Source organism: Lichenostomus cassidix, chromosome 9 (genome assembly GCF_008360975.1).
Source record: "Lichenostomus cassidix isolate B80296 chromosome 9, HeHo_3.0, whole genome shotgun sequence".
In the NCBI taxonomy this organism is placed as follows: Eukaryota; Metazoa; Chordata; class Aves; order Passeriformes; family Meliphagidae; genus Lichenostomus; species Lichenostomus cassidix.
The window spans coordinates 4,037,171-4,058,937 of NC_139490.1; positions in this window are offsets into that span (position 1 = coordinate 4,037,171).

Consider the following 21,767-nt stretch of genomic DNA (forward strand, 5'->3'; position numbering starts at 1 on the left):
TCCAGTGCAGGGCTTTCCTCACCCCAGGGACAGAACGTGGGGAACCCAGTTTTTGTTTTCTCCTTGAGCTGCACTGTGAGATTTGGGTGCTAATGCTGTAATCCCGGAACAGGCAGAGTTAGGACTAAAATAATGCCTCATGCATTGCAGCATGCTGTGCTGTCCAGCCCTCTGCACAGCCTGGGAGGAGTTAGGTATCAGGAGCACGATATATTTAATATTTTATATCTGTAGCTACTTTAGAAGATAGCTGGAATTATTATTCAAGATTATTCCTTTTTGCAGTTTTGTTTCTCAGTTCTCGCTGTTTGGTTTGCTCTAGAAACACTCCCTGTCTGTGTCTGTATTGTACCATTTTGACATCAAATCCAAACTGGGTCCATCTCCAGTGATGCCTGGTGAGGATCTGATTTCAGTCTATTACAGGTTCATTCTATAGCTTCTAACAGGATATATTCCCAACGAAGGCTGTGTCTTAAACGGAGAGAAACTTTTCATTCTCCAAGTAGTGAAATAAATATCTGCTGATAAAAATTAAAGGTGGGATTCTTCAATGCAAGCAGTTCAGTTCAGAAGCCAATGTTTGCCTAACATGAGTGACCCCAACAGGAGCTGCATCAATGGCAGTGACCTTCTGGGGACATACAGACAGTGACATTGCACAGATAAACACAGACAGGGCAGGGGTTGGACTAGGTGACCTTTAAAGGTCCCTTCCAACCCAAACTATTCTATAATTCTGTATCCATGATCCTCTCTTTGGCCAGCATAACAGACCACATGTCATCTCTGATTCCCTTTCCAGCCATGATTTCTGTGGCAGTTTTTGTGGCTTTCCGTGTGAATACCATAATTTCCCCAGTTTCTTACCTGATTCCTTCCTCTCTCCAGTTTAGCTTTACTTTGATCTCTTCCCTCCCTCACAGAAGTGTCCTTGTAGTCCCTCTCTTCCCAAACAGGAACAGAAAAGACCTCTCACAGGGTTCTGCTGGCCAGCAGAAGGTGTCATCACAGGATGACAGGATGCTCTGCTCCCTTCCTGTCACTCTGGCCAGCATACATCACATCGTACAGCACAGAGCAGAAAAAGGCCTTGCTGGAGCCAAAGTGCAGTCAGCTGAGTACCTTCCTTCCAACCAGCAGCTTTGAAACCCTGTTTTTATTCTTCTCCTTCTTCTGTGATTTCCTGAAAGCAACACTCTGAGTTGCAGCTGCTCTCCTGCCCTTGTCTGTGGTCCCCATGCTTCCCACTTGGTTGTTTTTTCTCTTCTCATTCCCCAGTTTCTCCTAGTTGATTTTCTCAGTCTGTGGATGCTGGATACAGCTGTGGATGGCCGATATCAGGAGCTTCCCTTGGACAACATTTGTGCAAAAGACAAAACCTTCTCCCTTTGTTATTGCATCTTGTTTTGCAGCATTTTTAAGACCATGGTGAACTCCAGCTGACAGCACCACCAACCTTCTGTGCTCACATCCAACTCCTTGCTGCTTGTAGAGCATGTGAGTAAAGAACATGGGCTGGTGTGTTTCTGAAAGGATTAGCGGTGTGGTCAAGTTTTAGGGGGACTTACCTGTGTGTGTGGTTTCAGAATAATTTGATTAATATTAATTAATTTGGGCTGGTGTACCAGAACACAGGCAGTTTGGTTGGATGCAGCAGAGAGGAGCTTCTGTGTCCTCCTCACAAACACTTGTGGTATGATATCACTGTGCCATGATACCACCCCTGCCTTCCATCATCCCTCTGCTTCTCAGAGCTCTTCTTCCAGAAAACTTGGCTGTTTAATATCTTTCCAGATCCTGTTTTAGCCCAGCCTTGATCTTCCTTTTATAAGTTTGCCTGTTTTATCCAGTGGCACCTGCTGTTAGCTACACACAACAATCTGCCACCACCTCGAGTAATAAATGTCACAAATATTTTGTCAGAAGAACACTTAAGCTCTTTCTCATTAATCTTTATGCTGTTCCCATGAGTTTTGTAGCTTCCAATCTTGCAGGAATTGAGTCTTGAATTTTTACAGCTCCCCCTCTAATGGTTCTCTTCAGGTTGATTAAATGTGGATGAAGAACTGAATGAGGACAAGTTACTCTCTCTCAAGTCCCATCTGTGAGGTCACCCTCAAATTAAGTTGAAATTTTCCATAGCAGCCAAGCACAGGATGATACATTTGCTGTAGAATTTCTTCTGTCCCCAGGCACTGTCCAGTTTCTAGACCAAACTAATTTCTGCCCACTTTTCTGTAGCCATCTGACTAGCCATTTAAATACTTAATCCTATTTTGAATTTGACCAAGGCTTTGGCCTCAATAACACCTTTCAGCAGGGATCTCTACCAGCTGCTTTCTCATTATCTTGGCTATTTTTCTTATCAGCATCAAATTGGGCCATTCCAATTTCATGGGACAATTTTCTTTTTTTGTGACTCTAAATAGAGAGAAGAAGGCAGCAGAAACTGCCCTATGGATTTTCTTTCTTATTTTTATCAAAATGTTCATTTACCTCTCATAATCCCCTCATACTTGTCTCATCCATGACTAATTAATCATGCCATTTAAATACCACAATTCCTGGTTTTCTGGGTTATCTCTCTGTCTACACAGCTTTGTGTTAGGACAGTCAATATCTCTTGGCCTGCTGACCCCTAGATTCTTCTAGGGCTTCCAGCATCCTCACCTCATGGGCCCTCTTTCCCCCCATGAAATCTCCTCAGAGAGGAAAGGCTCATGTCCAGTTCCATTAGTTTGAGGAGTTTTTCTCAGTGCTGTTTCTCAAAATGTTTTGACGTCACCAAAACTGACTAATGAGCTGTTCAAGACAAATATCTCGGGTTCCCCTTGGATTTTCATCAGGTTCCCAATGTGTGTGCTTGGTCACCCCATGGCATTTTTGTTGGCTTTAAAAAAGTGCACTGATTTGGGTTATGTTTCCAAAGAAAAAAACTATTTGATACTAAGAGGGAGAAACTATTTGAAACTGAGGCTATCTGTCAGGAACCACTGATATTTCATAGAAAAACACTTCTGTCTGCAGGCACCAGGCTGCACAGGGACATCATAGCAAGCAGCCACTGGGATATAGTGATGGGAGCTGGTTACCTCTCCACCTGCTTGCTCTGCATGTCCAGTGGCTCGTGTCCATGGCTTTGACAAGTGTTCTCCCCTTAGTCTGGTCTGTATCATCACAAGCCATCTCCCAGAACAGCAGTATCTCCCAGATGTCCACTGCAAAGTTCAGTTGACAATGTCTCTGAGCAGACATCAGGTGGAGCCCTGCAGAACTACTGGTATTTATAGAAACATTGCCAGGATGCTTGGCCACCCTTTTTCTTCCTTTTGCATCAGCTGGAACCTCAGTGAGTACCTGTAGGGGTCAGAGTGATGGAGGCGTTCATGTAGGAGGATAAGAAGAAGGATTAATCTTGCTGTCTCATCTCCTGTTGACTACTGCCCCAGCAAATCCCAGCATGAGGAAGAGCAGTCCTGTAACTAAAGCCCTGACTCGAGACTTATAGAACCTCACTTGGGTGCCTGGCTCTGCAACAGGAGTCCTGGGTGAGCTTCAGTGTTCTTTGTACCCCAGTGATGTGAAATGGCATTGGAAGTACTGCACAGTCTCAGGGAGTGAGTTGTCCGCACAGGCTGTAATTTCTTTGGGTAAGAGATTGTCTCTGTATGTTTTATGGGATCCTGACCTCAGTGGGGCAGTTCAGACAGGCAGTGCAATTAGCTGGGCAGGTGAAAGAAAGTGCTTGGAGTGGTGAGTTGTGCCTCCCTCCTTGCTGACCCCATGAGCTCTTACCCTGCTGCACAGGGACTGCAGCCCTGACCCTGCTGGGCAGGGGATGAGCCCAGCACTCACAGGGCACCCCCTTCATCATTTAAATTACTTGTCTGTAGTGGAACTGGCCGTGGGTTTAATTTATGCTTAGGGAAATGGAGAGCATTATTCTGGGGTTATTCTGCATTGCTAAGAGGCATCCTGGACAGGTTGAAAGGAAACATCCATGTGGGTGTTTCTCATAAACCTGTATCAGTTGCTTCCCTCTGCAAAGGAGGGGAACATCAGTGGTGCATGAGCATAAACAGAAACTGGGGTAAAATCCCAGCACAGCAAACCCTGGGAGTGCTTTGCCATTTGATGTTATCCAGCTAAAATTTCTCCCAGCCCCTTTCTTTCTTACTCTGTCTCATCCATGCCAGGTTGAGCAGAGAAGATGGGTAACACATCCATCAGACACATTGGCTGTTCAGAGACACATGGGGTGATGGAGCATTAAATAAATCCCTTTCAAATCCCCATGCAAACACACAGTCCAAGCCTAGCTGCAGCATGAGCTGTGGCCTCTCCTCTGGCTGGAGGCTGTCACTGGTGCGTGCAAAAGAAGTGATGCCCTTTGGTTGTGCCATCACTGTCCTCAAAGGGGAACATTGAGACAGCAGCCTTAGCCTTGGCCACAGACACACAAAGAATTGTGTGATGGGGCTGGGGGCTGCGTGGGGTGGGGACACCCGTGGGGACACCTGTGGAGACATCCCACCTTGGGAAGCTGCAGTCCCCAGTAGGGCTCCCCTTCCTGCTCTGGGACAGGGGAAGCAGACATGCCTCGGGGGGAGGCTGGGATAAAGCAGCTGCCAGCAAGAGGAGATTAAATGATTCCGTGTTTGGAGGCTGCTGCCTTATTTAAAGGACCACACACTATTTCTTTTTTTATTCAGGGAAGTCTGCTTTTAACAACCAAACCAGACTGAAGTCTTATTTTTGTTGCCTTCTCATCTTCTTCACCTCATGGTTTAATATGAATGTTTTGGGCCACTCTAAGTGGAACCTGTCCATCTAGGTGTCACCATGTATGCTGTGATGATTATGGATTAATCAAGTGATACTTGATCAGTTCCTGCTGTCCTGCAGGTGGGTTTAGCTCACCTGGATTTTGATTAAAGTCAGAGGGCAAAGCTGGTGGCAGGATTTGGTCTTAGTTGTCTGTTCTGAGAGTAACAGATAGAATAATAGCACAAAGGTGGCACCAGTGCAGAGACATTTAATCGATCTGTTGGGCGATCATACACAGGATTTGACTCTGGATACAGAGTTGTCACATGGCAACATCTCTCTCCTAGCCATGAGTGTGACACCCCTTGGGTGCTCCCCAGAAAGTAGGCAGCACCTACTTGGTGCCTTCAAGCCCCCCAAAATCTACCGGCCATGCTGAGTGTGATGGGATGTGCCACTTGGAGCCTGTATTGAGCACTGACTTGTCTGGTGGTTCAGTGCTCAGTGCAGAGCAGTGGTAGTGGCATTTGCCACCTGTCATGTGCTCTGTAAAGAGGTGCCTCTGAAGCTGAAAGGATTGCTTGTCTTAGCTGGTTACTCATCTCATAAAGCTGTGGTTCTAGCAGGAGCCATGCTGGGCTACTTTTGGGCAGAAAGTCACTCTTATCAGTGAAGGGCTTAGAGATAAATTTTTTAACCTGCTATAGGAGGAGGTGCTGTAAATGGCTTTCCCCTGCTACCTCTCATGGCCCCTACCTTGGACTCATTTCAGTTCCCCATCACCTGTACCTTGTTTTACTTGGCTAGGAGAGCCAGGCTCTGTGTGGGCCGTGCTGAACCAAGGGCTGGGGAGCACCCATGAGCTGCTTGTCCCCAGCATGACACACCATGGTGACAGGGCCAGCTTAGTCTCTACCAGGCTGGGCACACACAGGAGAAGCTGTTTGTGTTGTCCTCAGTAAAAGCAGTTTTACCCACAGAATTTGTTTTGGGTTCATACACAAAAGGTTACTCACCACTGCTGAGAATGCCAGGTTAAATCAATGGTGTGCAGAGTATTTTAGCATTTACTCTCTGTATTTGACCCACAGACCAAACTATTTCTGCTTGGATAAAAAATAAAACAAAACCTTTTTTTCTGGGAGAGGAAAAAAGGAAGATATGTGCACTGTAGCTGGCTCTGTGATTTATCTGTCTTGCTAATAATGATGGACAGGGTTTTGCCCATCCCAGGCTTTGATGAGAGGCTGCTGTTTGTGTGAGTGCATTTGCTTTGCATGCAAATAAGAGGGTTTATTGTCTGCTGTTTGTTTTTCACAAAAGTGCAGCTTTTTTGCGTGTCCAGAATAACCACTGCTGTCCCAGGAGCAGGCCTTGCAGGAAAGGGAAGGTTTATAAACATCCCAGGGTTTGAAGCTCAGTAGCATCAGCTGTTCAGCAGGAGAGCACTGCACATCTGCTCTGAAACCAACAGCACTGCAGAACAGAAGAGGATGATATTGATCTGATAGTTTGTTGTCATTGACATTTCTATTGATCTACTCTTCCCCCATGATTTCTTACTGCTAAAGCCAAAGGCCAGTGCTGGGAAGGGTCAGCACTGGAGGAAAAAGCCTTATCCAGATGTGCACCACGGCACAGTTTTCCTTGGGCTAAACACAGCTTCTCAGTTGAAGCTCAGCCAAGATATTTCATCTGGGTCATTCCAGGTCTGTTCAACCTGATTTTGTGTGTCAGCTGAAGGACAAGGAGCCAAAGCCTACACCTCTGAAGTCACTGTGGATTTAATATCGTAATGCAGCCTTGGCTGAGTACAGCCTGAAAGAGCACAGCGGCATGGATTGAATTACCTGCAGCATATTAGTTGAAATCTCCTATTCAAGACCCAAAGGGGCTGTTGCAGCTCAGCTTTCAGGGGAGGCTGATAAGATCATAGCCTGGGGTAGCATAGTTTTAGGTTTTAATTTGGCATTCATTATATCGTTATCAGCGATCAGGGTCCCGGCTCGCTTACAGCTGCTAATGGGATCTCAGCCCTGTGGCTGCCTGGTCACTGGCTTTGGTGCCATGACTTGCCATGTGTCAGGTCCCTGGCACAGATCCCACGACCTGGACAACCATCCTTTATTGACCTTTTGTTCATACATGGGGAGGTGCTGTCCATACCCCAAAGAAGCTTTAAAACTTATGCAAAAGAAGGAACACGAGCCAGATGGCTTGTCTAGAAAACAAAAATTGGACTTTCAATAATTTGTGTATCTTCTACTAACTTAAAATAGCTCCTTTCTGTTTGTTGAGGCAAATAAGACAAGACATTAATATGCACATCCCAGCAGTAAATAGGTTTCAAGCAAGCTTCTGCAGGACTGGGGGAGGGTATTAGGACAGTGTGTTTTTCATCACTGATGTGCCAGCCAGCATGCAAAAGACTCACAGAGCAGGGAAAGGACTGGAAAACTGAGAAAAAAGTAAGTTTTTCCCAGATAAAGCCCTGTCAATCCAGAATGCAAAGCAAATACTGGCTTTGTGTCTAGTTCTGTGAGATGTGATGCTAAAAGTACATGTTTTGATGAATTGGTTCTGGAGTGGGCCAGGTATAGACATGATGTAGCTCTTGAAATCAGGTGGAATGTACATAAATAAAATGCTGCTTGCATTGAGCTGTTCTGCTTTTTGCCCTTTTTTTGTTTTTTAATTTATTGTTATTTTCCTGGCCCTTGACGTTGCGCATTTATAAAGACAGGCTTTTAGAAATTACATCTCATGGAAAAATCCGCTGGGCTTTTCCACAGAGGAGTTAATGGCTTTTATGAAAAGATTTACCTAATGTGAGGTGATGTTTTCAGTCTCACGAAGCCAGCACTGAGCAGAGCTGGAAATGAGCTGAAGCAGGAGCTGGTGCCATCTCTCCTGTGCAGGACACAAGGGAAAATGAAGGGGTTTGCTTTATTTCATGCTTTTGGGTACAGTAAAGTAGATTTCAATAAAAGACCTGGAGGAGTGAATGAACAATTTCTTAATGTATCCAGTCAGCAAGAGAGAAACAACCACATCAGTTAGACAAACCAGATTAATGGTCAGGGTGTGTCCTGGCTGCCCACATGAAGAATTGACAGCCAGGCTTCTGCTCCAACACACCCTGATAAACCCGGGCAATGACTGATCTATATTTACCTCCTTGATTTATGAGAACAGAGACCAGCAGGGACTCTGAAGCATATGATTCAGTCATGTTTCTCCTGTCTTATACAACTCCTGGTTAGAAAGGCAGTCAGTGGAGGGGGAGAGGGAAAACACCCTCCTTCCACCCCCTCTCCAGCTCCTCGAGGGGGTTGTGAATCTCCAGTGCTCCTCACCACACAGGGCTGGAGATGGCATTTCCATCCTGGATCTGCCGTTGTCTCACATAGGTGTTGTGTTTGACTAGCTCTGTGAAAAACACAGCATTTGAGCTGCATTTTGATGACCTGCATCGAACCATGAGCCAGGGCTGTGGGCAAGGGGTGTGCCACAGCTCCATGGCCTCCCTGGGGACCACAGGGACCCCGGGTGCTCCAGCCAGGCTGGGGGCTTGGCAGGGTAGGCAGAGCTAATGAAAGGCACCTGTTAACCACACGAGAATGGGAAACCTGGCAAACAAGCCAAGGCAGCAGAGGAATCATGGAGCACTGTAGGGGAAGGAGGAGAAGCCCTCTGTGCAGAGTTCACCATTGTCATCTTTTACATTCACAGCATCACAGCTAATTAAAAAATGCTAATGCTTCAGTGTTTTCCCACTAGCCTAATAAAAAATGGTTTTAATCCCCATTTCTTATTTCCATTCCACTTGTGCTGGTATTGGGCTGATGTGTGCAGCACTGATGGATTGAGAATACCCTCTGGGTCTTTCCCACTGGGAAGGACCAAGCTGAAGGACCAGGGACAAAGCTGCTCTGTGCTTCTTGGAAATGGTAACCAGTGGCTGCTGACCCAGAAGCTGCTCCTGTATGGTGGCATTGGTCACCCCAGGGGACAGAGGGGACCTTCCTGCACAGGAGCAGCACCACAGCAGGAGGAGCAGGAGCACTGATGACAGAGGCAGGGATTAAAACCAGGATCTATGCTTTAAGGAGAAATTAAACTTTGTCTTCTGTTAACAGCTTTATTGTGCTGATACAGGATTATTTCTAGTCTGAGATCTGAATGGAGACTTGGCCGCTAATTTTAGCATTACGGAATTTCCTGAGGTCTTTTTATTACACAAATAGGAGTAAGAAAAGTTGTGCATAATGAAATTTTGCTGGAGGACAGCACATATTGTAGTGTGAAACCGTTATTTAACCACCACCACCCCACACTAATGTATGTGTAAACAGGCTTCACCCTGCTTGAATTCCCACTTTCCCATTCAGGGGGGAGCAGGAGCTGCCTGCTGCCCTGTGCCACACACAGTGCCTGACACCACCAGCTCCCTAAATACACCACAGATGGACATGCCTGCAGGCAATTTATATCCTCTTGTGCCCACACCAAATCACACAGTCAATTTATCCCGGGGCTTTTATGGAGCTTCTGGTGTTCAAGCATACAGGAGGGGACTCAGGGAGATGTGGTTTGCTGGGTATTCCATTCTTTCCAATTGCCACTCTGGAAATGGCTGTCTAGGAGTGTAATTCCCCTTTTCCTGCTGGGCATTGGTCTGGAGGTGCACTGTACTTCAGCACAGTTGCTGTGGAGCTTCACTGGCCACTGCTGGGTGACTTATCCCTTGTCTCTCTCCACCAGCTGGTCTTTGGAAAGGTGGATAATGAACAAGGAGCATTGGCTTTGACAATATGTGTGTTTTCCTCTTTATTTTTCTAAGCAAGAAACCCCAGTGATTTGTTGACACAGAACAAGTAACAGTTCATTTGCAACTCCCCAAATGAAGCTAAATTATTCTGAATAAATTAAACATTAAAACAGCATCTGAGCAAACCCAAGCTCCTGAAGGAGTTTAGTCCTACTTGGAAATGCAGATATTCAGCCTAATGGGTTCCTCAAAGTTAACCAATGTCAGCCTCTACCCACTCTCACAATTCCCTACCTGTAGGACTTATCCAAATCTATCCTCCTTTTTTTTTCCCTGGCTTTTCCATGACTTACAAGATATTATTTCCTGCTGGCAGTTGGATTGTCTGAGTATTTCCCAGTCAGGGCATGCTCACAAGTGGAATATCACCAGTCAGTCTCATCACAGAGCAGCTCAGCTCCAGATTGATGAAAACAGACGAGCACTTGAATTAAAGAGTCATTTGACATTGTGCAGCTAAAGGAAATGTTCTTCCTTATGATAATGAATGATTCCTGAAGACAGGGGGGAGCAGGGAATGGGAAGCCCAAGTTGCTGCTGGCCAGGGAGAGGAGCAGGCAGGGGAACAGATCACTGGTTCCTCTCTGCAGGAAAAACAGTGGATAACTGTGGGAAGGAAAGGAGAAGAACACTGAAGCAGAAATCTAGAGCCATTTTAGCAATCTCTAAGGAAATTTGTGATTTTGCCTCTGGCAGGAAGGATCATTGGGTAATACACAGCTGTCAGCAGGTGCCAAGTGGCCAAATCTGGCAGCGGAGGTGTCCTTAAATCAGAGCTGAATTTGCCTGCTTGTTCTGCTTTATTGGTGCCCTTTCCCGGCTTTTCCCCGTGTTGAGGTTGTAATTTCTGTCAAAATGTGACTGCAGAGCTGTGCATTTTAATCCCGTGTAATTACAGTCCTCGGGAACTCGGTCATGCCCTGCATCAGCCATCCTCCCTGTCCCCCCTGCCCCGCAGGAGCAGAGTGAGGAGCTGTCACAAAAGGCAGCTGGAAGGGGGGTCTTGTTCTCCTCAGAGGCCTTTCTTGTCCCCCCTGCTGTCATTTTCAGAGCTCTGCCTCGAGGCTGGCTGCCACAGGGAGCAACCTCCTCCCCAGCACTCCCTCCCGGGGCAGGGAGGGACACAAGAGCCACCCCACTGCCACCTTCAAAGCAGCTGTGACTCAGCCCGGCGTTCGGGGGCTCTTTGTTTGCTTGGGAGGAGGATGAGTCACAGGAGGCAGAGGCTCAGCTGGCAGCAGTCAGCTGATGGCCTCACAAGTCGGCTCGGCTGGGCTGATTCAGGCTGGTGGAAGGTCCTACCCACTGCCATGCCTCCCACCCACCTCCCGGTGCTGCTGGGTGAACATCGTCAGCATGGGGCAGCTGATCCGAGAGGTACAATTATCAGCTCAATTGTGATGGAGATAAATGGGGGGGAAAAAATAAACCGAACCCCAACTCTTGCTGTTCCATTTAAAGATGTGGGAAAGACAGTTTTCTCTAAATAATTCTCAGTGTATCCCAGCAGGATGTCTGGTGTCCTCCTTGTCCAGCAGTGTGGGTCTGGGAGGGCTTGCAGCAAGTGTCTTCTTCTGTTCTTCAGTTTAAAATGTCTTGCATTAGAGGAAGAAAATGCTGTCTGTAAAACTTAATTTCTTTATAAGGAGTAAGGATGAGGGTGGCAGCCAGAATATGGAGAAAACCAAGTAAAAAATAATATTTCCAATAGCTGTTTTGAGGAAGATTCCTATTTTTATTTATTTTATCTGTGTGTCACTGTTGCTTTCCAATTCCTTCGATGCATTTAGTCCACACACTTCTCAATTTTCCTTGCTCTTTCAGCTGGATTCTGTAGTCTCCTTCCCATCCTCTAAATCACGTCAGTTTGCTGCATCCCACGGATGATGCAGCTCAGAGTCAATAATCCTCTCCTGGAGAAATTGCTTCTGACAGGTTGGAGACCCAACTGAACTAAAGACACCTACAGAGTGGTGTGTTTTCCTCTGGGCTCATAGCACCTTCCTGTCTGTGACTCAGAAGGCAGCTTTCAGATGAGCTGTCCAAGAACTACCAGCAATTAAAAATGCTTTTTTGTTGTACTAGTGTAGAAGCAGAATTTCCTTTGACTTTGTGTGAGGTTGGTTGTCAAATGTGCTGTTTGGTGCTGATGGGAAACAGTCTCAGTCCTGCTCCCCTCCTGAACTGGAAAACAAGAGATTCTTACATGAAGGAAGTGCAAGGACAGAGTAGAACCACTGAAATATAGCAGTTTGAATACAACAGGTTGCCATCATTGCATAGCATGGGATATAAATTAGCTTCATATATATCCACCAGTGGTGGTAACTCTTGTCACCCATCTACCTGAAAAACTTTATATAAAAACTGTGTTATGTATAGAACAGACTGCAAAAGGGCACCTCTTTAAACCAAAACAAGTCAATTTGTCATCATAATAAACATTCCTATTTGGTTGTGTGGTCAGTAGATGTGCACCAACCCAAACTTGTTCATAACAACAACACTCAAGATGGAAAAGAATATTTTAAAAAAGAAAAATTTTAGCCATTAGGCAGGTTTTGATTGAAGACTTTTGTGGTAGCCACGAAAGACCTTATAAAAGAATGTTGCAAGCACAACTGTTGGGTTTTTGAGCAAGGACAAAAGTTTAAAATACACGGCAGAGAGTGAATAAAAACAAACCAAGTGTGGTCCTGCTGTCAAGTGTGCAGTGCAAGCAGGAGAGAATCCGTGGCAAATGCAGCACTTTGCTGGCTGAGTGCTCTTGTTGGGTCTGGAAATTCTTGTCCAAAGCTCAGAAAAATCAAGCTTCCCATATTGAGTTCCTTGACCTTGGGATTAGGCAGGATGTAAAATAAGGAGGACACGGAGAGCAATAACTTGTTTTGAAAAAGTAATGCAAATTACGTTAAAATACGCGATTTAAAATATTAGTTCTGGCTGAGAGATTGCTGGAGTTTCAGTCAAGGGGAACAAATATTCAATATATTAAAAAGTCAGGAGCTGGCTCTATAACAATTGCTTTGTAAGCAAATGTTGGCTTTTGTGGTTGGTGTGAAATGTGCTGGGGAAGAGATCCAGCTCAGCTTTCTCAGGGGTAGATATTGCCATCATCAAATCCATCTGAAGGAATGGATCAAGTTTGCACTTTTGTTGGCACTCAGGAACCTGGCAAAGTTCTAACAACCCTTCTTATAATTTTCTTTATAAGTGGGGATCTTCCCAGAACAGAGCTGTGGTCCATTTGTAAATGTAGGAGAAAAAACTGATCAGAGCCTCCTCTATGCCGGTCTACCACCATCATGAGCAAGGGTTAAACTGTATTTTAAAATTAAAAGTCATGTCTAGTCCAAGAAGTGCATTTTATCTTTTTACAAGCTCACATATTTTTTTACAAATGCTGGAAATACACGTGCATTTGATGCTTTCAAAGCAAAGCCGAGAATATATAGCAATATTTCTTTTGTTATTTATCTGGTAAATCTGCAGTGCTATTATTTGCTATGGCTTCGCCTCCACAGGAAAAAGGAGACTACAGACTACAAGGAGGAGCTGGCAAAGAGAAGTCAGTTTTTGGCAGTGCAAATAATCCTTAATAGCAAGGGGAAATTTATAAAATTTAAGAAATAAAAGATGGCTAGACAGTGGTAATTTCTTCTGTGTGGAACAGCAGTGTTGTTTTGGTTTTCATTCTCCTCCTAGCTTCAGCATTTCCAGAATATTGAACAGTTTTTTTATTTTCTTAAAACTAAAGCTATCCCTGATCTCCCACCTGAGCACCCAGTGGATGAGCTAAAAGGAGGAGAGGTCTGAACAGTGAGGGTGAGATATACCCTAAAAATGTATAAAATACCTTTCGGGCATGCAAAATCATGACCTAGATTTGGATGTTTTCCACTGCCTCTTGGGAGGCTGATCCATGGAAGTCGTGTGGTCCAGATGGATTAAACTTCAGCCAAACAGTGGGCAGAAATGAAGGAAAGAGAAGCAAACAGTACAGACTGGAATGAAAAAAAAATAACCTCTGGGTTAGTTTAATTATCATATTGCTTGATGAATGTGATAAAGTGTCATTTTGACATCTGTGCTTTCTTTTTTCCCAAACTGAACATACCTGTTCCCTACCTGCAGCTCTCAGGGGGTTCCAGGGCTTCTCCAGTAGCCAAAGCAATCAGTGCTTTCATTCCATCAGGATCAGCCAGGAACAAGGGGGAACAAGCCAGGAACAAGCACAACACTTCTGAGGTCTGAACCTGACCCCAGACTGTCAGGTCTGTGCCACCATCTTCATAATGACCCATCTTTGTGATGAACTTTTTACCCAGGGGCATTTGGAGATGAACTCAGGAATGCTTGTGGAGGGATACTGAGATCCTCTGGGATACTGAGATCCTCTGGTCCTTAAAAGAGCTACAAGAAAAACAAAATAGACATTGAAGGTTTTACTTCTGTTTTCAAATTATTGAAATTACTTTGGAGTGGGAGGCATTAGCCTTACATTGCTGAAGAACATTGAATTTGATTAGTCCCTGCTCCGCTTTTTTTTTTCTTTTTTTTTTTTTGGCTCAGAAAATACCTATTTCTCTTGCAGAAACAATTTATTTGCAGTCTGTAATAGCAGAACACTGGGATGTGCTCTGTCCCCATTTTCAGATTTTGTGTTCTGGAGAAAAACTTTGTTGCTTTTTCTTGCCTGGATATTTAACATTCACCTTCCTCTGTGATTTCTACCGCCTGAACATTTCTCATTTCTGTGTTTTTCAGCTGAACATTTCTCATTTTACACAGGCAGATAGTGATAAGACAAGGGGGAATGGCTTTATACTAAAAGAGGAGATATTTAGATTAGATGTTGGGAAGAAATTCTTTATTCAGAGGGTGGTGAGGTTGCCCAGAGAAGCTCTGGCTGCCCCTGGATCCCTGGAAGTGTGAGCTCTTCCATCACTGCTCTCAAGAGCAAAATATAAAGATACAGAATTTATTTGGGAGATATTGCTAAGCTGAGAACCCATCACTCACCCATAGTCTCTCCCTGCAGTTATTTTTCTTTCTGTTGAGTGCACAAAAAAAGAAAAGAAAGAAAGAAAATATTCTGTCTTTCTCGTCTAATGCAATTGCTTTACTTCCCATCCCTGCTCAGTCCTGTGCTCAGTGAATCCCTCAGGCTGTCAGAGCTGTGCTGAGAGTCCCCTCCTGCAGGTGAAGTGCCCTGCTGGGGAGCACTGGAGATGAAGTCTCATATATGACCACAGATTTGGAACAGGAGGGCTGAGTAATGCTTTCCCAGGATGACTTTAAGCAAAAGGACTATGTGCTTTTCACAGTCTTCATAGGAGTAACTGTAAATGCAGAAGGACTGTAGGGCAGTAGAAACAAGAGATGTTTGTGGAGTGGCTGGAAGTGAGGCAGGGGGTTTGCAGATGGGTAACCATCAGTGATATCTGAGTGCTGGAAAGCTACACAGGACTGGCAGATGGCAGAAGGCATTTCACAAAACACTTTGCTGTCCTAATCACTCTCTTTGCAGTCCATTGGACTCTTGTCAGAGACACTTTCGGGGCATGGACTTAACATTCTGAAATAATAATACAAATTTAGTGATAGTAACAGTGTTCTCAGAAGCAGCCAATACTTTCCTTTTGAGCTGTTAGGATGGAATATTTGACTGCCACACTCCTTTCCCCTGGAGTTATGGTTTTTCCTGACTTATGGTGCAATAATTTATTTTTCTTGTTTCAGTTTTATATTGTAGAAGACCTGACTGATGTCAGTGGAGAATATTGGTGTGTGCACAAAGCTGTGCTACAATGCTTGTAACAACACCATGCTGTGCTGTGCTGGGGCTGTTCTGGAGGTTGGTAACATAGATCTTTCTGTAAGAGGAATGAAGGACTCTAAAGCACTTAAAATAGGTAAAGGAGGAGAGAATGAGCCTTTGCCTCATAACTAACAGCCTCAGCATGGGGTCAGGAATTATTCCTCATGGTTTGCCCAGCCCACTCCTTCATAATATCTTTTTTTTTCCCTGTAAGTTTGAAAAGAGCTGGTTGTAGATGAGATTCTCATTTTAATGCTGAAGTTGCAGCACACACTGTGTGATCCTGCAGTGGTGTTTGGGGGTGAGGGAATGAAGTGCTTCTCTCCATGCCCCAGCCAGGGAGCTGCCTTTGCTGCTGAGAACGTGGGGAAACAGCATGTCAGCTTTGGTAAATCAGGATATTGGGTCCCTTGTTATCCCAGACTACCATGGATGCTTCCCTGTCTCCATCTTTTGTCTTGTTGGCCTCTTTTTGCATTGTCCTTTGTCAGCCTTCCCGGTCCCTGTGGGATGTGCAGAGCTGTGCCACGCACAGGGCACATCCCACAGGCTGTGTGGGAGGGCAGTGAACACATGTGAAGCCATGGATGAGCATTTAGTGCATCTGCACACAATTTCCAACGTCTCTGCTGAGGCTGCTGCAGCTCTGTTTCCAGGTTAAATATCTTTGGGAACTGGGAAACAGCTCAGCATCCAAGAAAAATCCAATTGACTGTACAATAGCCTGGAAATTGTTCTTTGATCAAGTAGCACTTTCATATCATCCTAAACAGTGTAGAAACACAAACTAGGTTACAGGATGGCTTTTTTTCCCCTTTGTTCCATTTAATTTGATAGCCTTTCCTTGGGTATGCAAGTGCTCCCTGCCTCTCTCTCCCTGAATGTGAAACACAGATGGTGCAGTGCTGCCTGTGTTACACTGACAATAAAAGTGATTTAATGTATTGGGGCTTTTTTAATGCATTTCAAGCAACAGAGAAGAAAAACCATCCTCAGAGTTTCTGAGACATCCTTTAGCCTATGGTTTGGCCTGAGGAAGGGAAGGACTGGGCAGAGAGGATGAGCACCAGAGGAATGGTACTAAATGGAGGTTAAAGAACACAGCTCAGGTTCCACGTTCAGTGCTCCCCTTGGCTTTGTTGTGAGACCTCTGGAGGAAGCAGACACTGGAGCAAGCAGCAAAAACTTTGAAACAATTGATTTAAAAGAGAAGTGGTTCCTTAAAGAGGACAGAGGTGCCCTTGAGGGAGGGTGACTCCTGAGCCACCAGCACAAGGCTCATGGTGAGCCTGAGAGTTACCCTGGCTCTGGCTTTGGCTGTCCTTCCATCCCTTCAGAACAGGTTCTCCCTGTTCAGGCTCCAATATAAATTTCCATTGCAGTACAAGCAATGTTGAGGCATATTAAGGAAATTGAATATGGCATTAGTCATTCCCTAGGAGGAGGAGAAAAGGCATCACACCACAGTTTCTCTGTGGTGCCAAGGCAGCCAAAGCTCAGACCTCCCTTGCTGCTGCTCAGGGGCAGCAATATGTTCAATACTGAGCATATTTCCACAACATTGGTCTGTCAATAGTGTCAATTCATCCTGTTCTCTAATGCTTCTTCTCACTCACTCTTATCCATGAGGGATTAAGCGAAGAAATACAGTAATGCGGCGGATTGTACAAGGATTATCCAGGTTTTCCTATCAACTCTATCAAGAAGGCATTATAACTGGAAAACTACAAGTTCAAGCTTCCAAGATACACCCAAAGAGCATTATGTTTTGCTAAATTCAGGAGCCTTGGCTCACTTTTTACGTTTGGATTCACTGATAATTTAGCTGATAAAGGGTTTGCAAACCCAGCAACAAGTGTTGGCCCAAGCTGGACTTTGAGGCTACATTTGTGCTCATGTCCAAGGAGTCTGGGATCTCATTTCCTGGTGTAGGAGGTCAATCCTTGATACCAATCTCTTGTCAGAGATGTCCATGGCACACCCCAGGCATGGTGGGGATGGGATGGGATGGGGCGGGATGGGATGGGATGGGATGGGATCATGGTGCATTAGGATGGGTCAACACTTCCCACAGGCAATTTTCACATAATTTTTTATTCTCCAGGTCGGGAGAGTTAAGCATTATGGACATGGATCATCCTGTGCCAGCTGGCCAATATCCGAGAGAATTCTCCCAAACCTATTTAATTGATTAGCAGAGCGGTAGCCTGATAGAATTGATGGTTTTGTTTCTGGGACTGAAGCTTCTTTCAAGATTTGGTCATTTGGAGGAGATTAATCTTCGCCTCACTAAAAGGCATCTGGATTTGACCCAAAGTAAATTAGCTCAGATGAGTCAAAAAGCCAAGCAAAAAAAAAAAAGTTCAGAGGGCCCCATACAAACCATAAGTTGTGTTATGAAGGCAACCTCTATTTTCCTGTTCTTTTGTTATTCCAGTGAACACTTTAGGCAAACACCGTGGGAATAAAGGAAATATTTTTGTCAACAGAAAATCCTCAGATAGTCTCAAAAGGGCAACTCTGCTAATAAATTTGTTGAGGGTATGTTCTGCCTTGTGCAGAAATGGCTGAGCCCTATGTACAATGCTTAAACTTGATTGCTTCATGTCGTGCAACTCTAATCACTTCTGAGTGTTAACGCCTGCGAATTAGGGAAAGGATTAAAATTATTCTTGGGAGTGAAATGTGTTCTTTCTGATGAAGCATAAAATTAGTTGTCTCTTGGGGAAGGCCCAGTTGAACTGCTGTTTACAGGGATTTCTTTCAGAATTGAGGCATTGATGGCTTCAGTTCAAATTTAATTTAAAAAAAGAAAAGGAACATATTTGTCATATGTTCAGGACCACTGTGTGGTGTTTTGTTTGCTGACAGTGATGTTGCTTGCTGCAAGATAACACGAAATTATCCCAGGGTTTCCCTTCTACTGTTGCTTAACTTATAATGGATGAGTCTTTCTAGGTAGGGAATGGTTTCCCTTTTTAAGGAAGATGAGAAACTCTATGATTTAAAATTTTGAATTTAAACGAGACAGCTGTTGTCCAGGCACTCTAGAGGAAAGCAAACAAACTGTGGGCATGAGAAGCAGGATCACAGGAATAGACTGGCTGTGCCCAAGGGAAATGCCAAGGCAGAGTAAGAAATCCCTATTTTAACCCTCCTGCCTCCGTTGTGTTTGTGTGGATAAGTGAGTCAGGCTTCCTATAGAATAGATTGTATGTTGTCACTCCATTTTCTGAAATGAGAAAATCCATAGGGAGGAGTCAAATCCAGTAAATGATCCTTAGGAAGATGCCTGCTTCATTTCATTCAAATGACCTTCACATTAGATTTTACAGCTGGGCTATGACCACAATAATCAATTGAAAGCTGAGTCACAGGTCCCTGAATCACTCCATGAGTCATGTCTAATCCAAGATATTTCTGTGAAGATCCCTGGGGTTTGTGAACAGATGTCTGGGGCAGGTGAAATACATTGTCCTCATGAAGTGCTTCATCCCTTGCTGGCTGTGGAAAACCTGGATAATGTCTCAGACCAGGCAGGAGCCTTTCAGGCAGCCACATCTCATTGTGATGTGAAGCCAATCTGAAGCTGGTAGACTTGGCAGTGTTAGATTTATGGAGTGATCCTAAAATTCCAGCCTAGAAGATTCTATGAGTCTACATCCATTCTTTGCCCAAGCAGAGAAGAATGTGGTGACAGGGCTGGGATCAACCCTTGGGACAAACTGCACTGAAGTCCAAAGACCACTCAGGCAATGGTAAAGCACTGCTGAAGGACCACCAGGGTACAGACCCCTGCCCTCCCAAGTTCTCTGACCGTGGTACATTTTACAGCTGCTGCTCTCAGTAAGTTCCCAGCTGACCAAACTTGTGATCTACAGCAGCTCTGTTAATTCCAGCTTTTGTGTCTGTGCCATGGCTCAGTGTGCAGCGATTAGGTGCAGCCTGGCAGGAGTGTGTGCCAGCAGCATTAGTGGCTGTTTCTTGGCTACAGCAGGGAATGGGGAGTTCTCACAATGGGGTTTGAAAGTTTATACTAAAATTTTACATCTAGAAAATAAGTGGTTTGCAATTTTAACCCAAATAAGTCCAAGCAGGTAATGTTTGTGTTGTAAAGATTGGTAATGCTGAGCCCACAGGTGGATGAATGCTTTTGGAACAACCAGGAGAGGTTCAGAGTGCAAAAGTTGATTAATTTACCATCCAGAGCAGAGACCATCATTTCTGTGAGTGGATCTGTGAGTATCGTGCACTCAAAGACTGTTGGAATGTGTAATCTTTTTTTTTTTTTTGTCATATTTGTTGGTTGGAGCTACTGGGCATTCCTATAATACTGCTGTAAGAGAGTGAAAAGTTATCAGAGCCTTCTCAGAGGATCTATGCATGAGCCACAGGTCCCAGGGCAGTGAGGAACCGAACATGCCCAGCATCTTCATCGTCCTCCAAATACAGCAGCATGTTCCTTTCTGTCCATTTAGAAATCTTCTGTGAGTTCAGGTGGTCATCTGAGCCTGTGGGCTAACATCTTTCCACATTTGCTTTGGAGATAGATTTAGTCTGCAGCACTCAGGAGTAAGTGATTCACCAGCGAGAGTTCAGTCAGCTCAAACCCAAGGCCCTTGCAAGGAGCTGCTGGGCAGCCCACTGGGCTTCTCTGCAGAGTCAGCATCATTAAAACTCCATGGGAGCAACATCATCTGCTCCAAATAACCCCAAATCAACATTTTTCCCAGATGAGTGAAGGATGTTCTCTGGGCTTACAGCTTTGCTTTATGGGCACTGTCCTGTCTTCCAGTTCTTTGTGGTTTTCTTAATCAAGAGTTAACCAGCTAATTCAAAGGATGGAGAAGACCAGACAGGCATAACAGTATTGGTTTAATTTCCTTCTGTGTAATCACTTCCGTACTCATTTTTCATTAAAATTTATTTCCATTTCATCTTCCTGAAAACAAATCTATCTTTTTGAAGACCTGCCAGGACAATTAAAAGAACACTGCGAGGCCACAGCGATGTCACATATGGGCTTCATGAGCCATTTGCAATGGAAATATCTGTGACAGCATTAGATTGGCCTTCCAGGGGCTAAACTGGATTGCCAGGGGCTAAACTGCACTTCCAAGACCTGGTGTAGTTCCAGCTGCAAGTTACTCTCCTCTGCCTGTCATTAGAGCAGTCAGGTTTTAATTGCAGTTCTGTGTCATGCAAAGCTGAACATGGTGTTTAACACCAAGTAATGGAAGTTAGCTCTTGGCTCGTAACTTCAGGAAAAAGTTCTGAGTTACAATGTCTGGCAATGAAGCTTGAGATGTGACTCAGTATGGTGAGTCTTCATGGATTGTGGGGACTGCAAATCTCACTTCTGAGAGGGTGAGCTGCTCTCTTCATCCCCATGAGAAACTTAAGAAACTTGGAAAAAATAATGAGGACAGCCCTGTCTGCCCTTAAATGTCTTTTTGCTTTCATCCAACACTGGTCTGTGCAGAGGTAGCTGCTGGGAGGAGTGGAGGCTTACCAAGGGTTAGACAACACACACTAAATCTCTGCTGAAACTCTCAAAGTAGGGATGAAGAAGGCTGGAAGTCTTAACTGCTCTGCTGTTGAAGTTACCTCCTACATGGAGTGATTCAAGTCCTTCCTCCTCTAGATTTCAGCTGTGGAGTAAATAAGTGGTGTAGTTTGGCACACAGTGATGAATAACATTGAATTTAATACTCCCAATACTTTCAAACAAGAAAACTTTCCACAGCAGTCACTCAAACTGCACATTAATTAGAAACAAAGATCTTAAAATACACCAACGACAGATTTAATTCAAGAGGGACTTTCTGCAGTTCAGTTTACTGGAAGCCATGCAAATGTACTGTGGTTTGGGATGCAGTTTCACAGTGAAGCATCTTGAGATTCATCTTTCTGGATGACCTGTCCTCACTGTTACTGATGTGCAGGTTCATTCAGCCCTCTAACCAACGTGCTTTCACTGCCTGGAGTCTCTGCTCCTCAGGACAGGGACAAAGACCTGCTTCCAACCTCCCACATTTTACCTGATGGCCACAGCATCAGCAGAAGCAAATCATCTGTGCATAATGCCATTCAACTCCCAAAGAAAGGCTGTTTTTCCAGATCTGACTTTCTCTGCTCTTTTATTTTTTCTCCAGCTCTAGTGGTAGAGCTCCCAGAGCTGCTCCAATCCCCATCACCTCACAGGAGACATCAAATCCTCTGTCTGCCTTCATCTGCAACAGGCTGGGGCATCACAAGTGTAAAGCTGGGAGAGAGCCTGGAAGTGCTAAGGGGGCAAAGCAAAATCCAAAATGCAAACCCTCTGGAGAAAGATGGGAAGGATTA